Source organism: Marmota flaviventris, chromosome 4 (assembly GCF_047511675.1).
Source record: "Marmota flaviventris isolate mMarFla1 chromosome 4, mMarFla1.hap1, whole genome shotgun sequence".
In the NCBI taxonomy this organism is placed as follows: Eukaryota; Metazoa; Chordata; class Mammalia; order Rodentia; family Sciuridae; genus Marmota; species Marmota flaviventris.
In genome coordinates, this window is record NC_092501.1 from 117,576,453 (window position 1) to 117,582,452 (window position 6,000).

Sequence of the window (6,000 nt, forward strand, 5' to 3'; positions counted from 1 at the left end):
TATTAGACAGTGGTCACAGATATACAAATGCAATGGAAAGACGACACAACCTAGAAATGAGAAAGAGAGAAAGAGACAGACAGACAGACAGACACACACACACACATACACAACGGGGTGGTGGGAGAGAGCAAGAGTGAGAGAGAGAGAGAAACAGGGAGGAGAGAGTCTAAAGCAAGCATTAGTAAATTATCGTCTGCAAGCCAAATCTGGATTCTGCTTTTCTTTGTAAATTAGAGTTTTATCAAAGCATAGTCATACTTGTAAATTCATAAAGCTCTAAATACTATCTGGACCTTTGCAGATTAAATTTCCTCAGAACAAAACAAATATTTCAATTTTTTTTATACTGTATGTTTGTTAGAGAGATAGTAGGTCAGGAGAGAGAAAGAAAAAGAGAGAGAAAGTAAAAGAGGGAGTCAAAAGGGGGAGGAGTGATGGGTGAGGAGAAGCAGGAAGAAAGAAAGATAGATCCAGATGCAGGAGAGATTTTCATGAAAGAGGGGTGATAAAATGCAATGAATTCTACTCAAAAATTGTAAAAGACAGTCTGGGCTGTTATAACAAATATGCCATATATTGGACAGCTTAAACAAGAATCATGTATTTCTCATAGGTCTGCAAGTTGAGATGCCCAAGTCAAAGTACCAACAAATCCTGGCACTGGTGAGGTTCTGCTTCTCAGCTGGCACATGACTGTCTTTCTGTTCTATGGTCACATGGCAGAGAACAAGCATAGTGGAAACATGATGTCTGTGCATTTTCTTAAAAGGGCCCTAATCTCCTTTATAAGTGCTCCATCCTCATGTACTTATTATCTCCCAAAAGCCCCACTTCCAAATGTCATCATATTGGAGATTATATTTCAAAATATTAATTTTGGAGAAATCGTTCATTGAATCCATAACAGAGATTAAGTTAGATGCAAATTCTAAACAGCCCAAAAGTCAAGATGACATTGTATAAAAACAAAGGTAATATATTCCTCACTCCCAAGAATTACGTAACATTTAGAGAAAAATTTAAAAATGCATTTAAAAATTAAAGTAATACAAAAATAAGACAAATATTCTGTGTGTTAAACATAGAAAAGAATTACATCCTGTAATAATTCTGTATAAAGGGAAAACTTTGCAAATTTTAAACATACTGAAACAAGAAAACCAACTCTCCTAGTATATTGGTACCTTAATTTACCACATTTCTCATGGGAAGAAAATTGTACTTGAGTAAATCTGCAGTAATAAAGATCTTTTTAAAAAGTTGTGAGACCATCCATTTTCCCTTAGGTTGTAGAAAGTGCAGGATTATATCTTTGTAACCATATATATATATATATATATATATATATATATATATATATATCACTGATTAAACCAAAATATCATAACTTTGATAATTAGAAATCTGAAATCAAAAATCAACTATGTTACCTAAAATCTAAGAAAAAGACACAAATTCATGAAACTAGAAAATGATGGGACATGAGAATTGTCTTAACTCCGATGTGGGATGAGAAGATGAATCTTTGTGGTGTCTAAATAAATAAAATTAGTCAATAAAATAAATAAAATAACCAATAAAATAAATTAAATTAATAAAATAAAATTAAAGAACCACACAGAGTCAAATGGTCTATCTTGTCAGTTTGAAATAGTAGAGGCTATTTTACTTTGGTCTTTATGATCTGACTACATAAAACAACTATCAGTCTATGATGAATTTTAGAATATACACAGAAAAAGGAAGGGATGTTAGCATATTATAGAATCAAAGCCACAAACAGAACTGGACTCATAAACAACCTAGATATTGAGACTAGCATACAGGAAAGTTAAAATAACTATGAAGCAAATACTAAAGTTTACAGAGGGAGAAGGAGGAGGAGAAGGGGAAGAGAAGGAAGAAGAGGAGCAGGAGGAGAAGGAGGAGGAAGAGAAAACAAGATCCATGAGGCATGCCAGGAAAAAGAACAAGATAATAGAATGAGGTAGGAGAAATATTTATAGAACTAGTAAACACATATCCATGCAAAAATAATCAAATACATCAGACCACATTTCAAGAATCCCAGCAAAGAGCAAACAGAATGCTGTATAAAATAAAGAAACAACCAAGACACATTATAGTCAAATAGTTGAAAAGTGAAGGTAAAGAGAGGACTGTGAACATAGCCAGAGGAAAAAAAGACATAATATAAGTATGAAGAATAATGATGAGGGGCTGGGGATGTGGCTCAAGCGGTAGCGCGCTCGCCTGGCATGTGTGCGGCCCGGGTTCGATCCTCAGTACCACATACAAACAAAGATGTTGTGTCCGCCGAAAACTAAAAAATAAATATTAAAAAAAAAAGAATAATGATGATAGAGTACATTTCTCATTATAAACAAAGTCATCTCATTTTTAAAGAAATTTAGTTTCTTCAGAGAAAGAGTCAACATAGAGTTTTATGTCAAAATAAAACATGTTCCGAAATTAAGACCAATAAAAGAAAAGAAAAATAAAAATTTGACAGAATTCATTGGAAGTAGGCCTGTAAAACAATAAAGTAAGTTTTTCAGTCAATAAGTTATGATACAAAGTCAAAACAATTCCACAAAGAAAATTGTAAAAATAAAACTGTAAAATGAAAAATGCATAAATAAGAGACATTTTTTTTGTAATGAAATTTACTACAATTTTTATGGAAAATAGAGAATATTCCTAAAAAAAAAAAAAACTAAAAAGAGAACTACCATATAATCTAACAATCCCACCGTGGATATGCATTCAAATGAAAGAAAGTCAGAATGCTGAAGAGAGAGATACCAGCTCTCTTATGTTTATTGCAGCACTGTCCACAATATTCATGATAAAAAAGTAATCTGTGTTTACAATTTGAGAAGTACATTGAAAAATGTGGAATATATCTATGACATATTAATTATATATTTAATATGTAATATAAATATAATCATGGATGTAATTAAATATTCAGTCATAAAAGTAATAAAACCATGTGTCCGGAGGGTACTGTGTTACATAAAATAATTCAAGCACAGAAAGACAAATGCCCCATGTTCACACTCACAGGTGGAGCTAAAAAATTGATGTCATAGAAATAGAGGGGAATAAGGGTCAGAAATTGGGAAACATGAGGGGGAAGAAAAGGGTAGAGATAGGATGATGAATGAATACAGATGTTCAGCTGAATAGGAGAAACATTTTTAAATGTTTAAATGTACAGTAGAGTAAATAGGGTTGACAAAAATTAATCATTTATTTTGAAATGGCTAATAGAGAAGATTGAAGGTCCCCAACATAAAAAAATAATATTTGAGGTAATGCATATGTCAATTACCCTGATGTGATTATTATAATTTTATACAAGTATTGATACATCATACTGTACGTCATCAACACAATTACTATATTGTAAATATTTAAAAAAAATAAAAAGATTAAAAAAAAAATTAAATGCTTTAGAAGATAATTGTGTAAAACAAAAATAGTAAAAGTATGCAGTGTTTTTTATAATATAAGTAAAATAACATATATAACAACCAAAGGAGAAATGAAATTACATCATTGTAAAGTTATTACATCATGTATGAAATAATTAAATATTATATAAGGAAAGTTTGAGATCATCTTAAATGTAAATACTAATAGGGCAGAGTGGCACACTCCTGGAATTCCAGATGCTCTGGAGGGGGAGGTAGGGGAATAGTAAGTTGAAGGTCAGCCTCAAGAACTTATAGGGGCCCCAAACAAAAGGATATTAGGGATGTCCTATCTGTAAGCAAAATAAATAAATAAAATAAGAAGAGCTAGGGATGTGGCTCATTGGTTAAACGCCCCTGGGTTCAATCCCCATTACTAAATACATAAATAAATAAATAAAATGTAAACCATATAACAAACACAAAAATATTAAAAGGAATCCCAATAATAAGGCCAAAATAAAGATAAGGTGATGTGACATTTTAAAAATAAAATTGGATTGAAAATTTTAAAATAACCAGGGAAAGGAATGGGGAAATAGGACAACAGTTCAATATATATGAAATGAACAAGTTTCTGGTTCTTTGGAATGATCAAGAAATGGAAATTTCTGTAGTCAGACTGATTGGGGAAAATAGGAGTAGACAAAGTACTAATACAAAGAATGATGAAAGATTGATCGCTATAAATCAGAATATATATATATATATATATATATATATATATATATATATATATATACACACACACACACACACACACACATATATATAAAATTTTATGTCAAGCAGTTTGATATTACAGGAGATGAACTTATTTCTTGAGAAAATTCATAACAAGTTCACTTAAAAAATAGATAACCTAAACATTCCTGATTCTGTAGAGAAAAAAATAATGTCACATAAAATATTTCCAAATAAGGAATTTTTGCAGATGAATAAAGCTTTTTTGTAAATACTATCAAACATTTCATCAAGAAGTAATATTTATTTTACAGAAATTCTGCTGGGAGTATAATTTAACACAGAAACAGTATTTATGATAAACTTTTAAAGAGGTTTTTGGGTTGGACTAGTTTCTATGGAAAGGTGATTCAAATGAAAGTCCTTAAAACAGTTGGGTATTATTAGGACAACTTGAAAACTTGACCAAAAATTTATGTTAGAAAGCAATCTTCCATCTAGGAAATTATTAAATACCCTGAGTGTAAAAACTAAACTGCAGTTTATGTACTTTTGAATTTTTATTTAAATAAATCCAAGCAATCTACCATCTTAAACATTAGTGTGCATGGAACAAGACATTAAATAATGTAAATATGTCTGAAAGGGTTGGTATGGAAAAATTATGAGGTATTGAATAGAGTGGGGAAGTTTGATCTTATTCAGGGAAAATGAGAAATTAATTTTTTTTAATATTTTGTTAGAAGCCATTTATAAAGATATCAAGTTAGATATATCTAGCAGAATAGCATTTAATGCAATTTGGTATTAATGCAGCTTCTAAGCATGTGATTGGCTGAGCATATTGATGTATTTATTTTTCTCAAGACAATTTCTATGTTTAGGTTATCAAAATTTGTTTTAGGTAATAAAGTCTGGCCTAAGAACATTCAGAATTTATTTTTTAGGTTGATTTTCGTACTTACATATATAGTAAAGCTTTATTCTCTACCTAAAACATTTTAGTGTATTTCTTTTATCCTAGATATCAGGTGTAATTCTTTTATCCTGAACTGGAATTGTTAAGACATGTTTCCGATTATACTCACTTCAGAAACATGCCATGTTGACTTCAACCTTTGAACTTGTACATAAGTTTTCTATTTTCGCTGAATTAACATCCAGGACCAAGTCAACCTTACCTTAACTCATTTCTCAAGAATCAAGGTGAGTATTAGTTTTCTTAGAGATTTCTCCTGGATTTAAGACTGTATCAGTAGTCATTCTTACAGGTTCCTACACTAACACCAACTGACATTTACCAAAGTGTTTATCTATTACAATTGTTCCTTATATTTGTCTTTTTTTTTTTTTGAGATAAAGGAAAAAGACATTTTATTGCTTTGCTAGCAAAGAAGAAACACAAGGGACCCCTATCCCAGAAGCTGTGATTCTGCCCATCAGCAGGAACACTTATATATGTTCTTTGTAAATAGGGAGTAAATTTCAGGAGTTTGGAGAATGTATTATTGTTGTCTCATTTCTCACCATAGTTAAATGACTGGTGCACAGAAGATGGCTGATAAATGCTCATCAAATTAATAAATGACTAATTTAATGAGATAATAATAATATGAGTAATGATATTATTAATGACAAAGAAAACATGTCAGGCTTTCTGTAGATTTCAGTGTAGTGCTCATGAATATTTAAGTGCTTTTAATTATCTTTTAATGTTCAACAGTTTTGATTTATTCTTCTAAGATCAGCAAAATTATTAAGATTCATAACTTGCAAAAATCTAAGCATCAAAAGTTAAGAATAAAAAAACAACTTTATACAGTTTAGCAGTCTA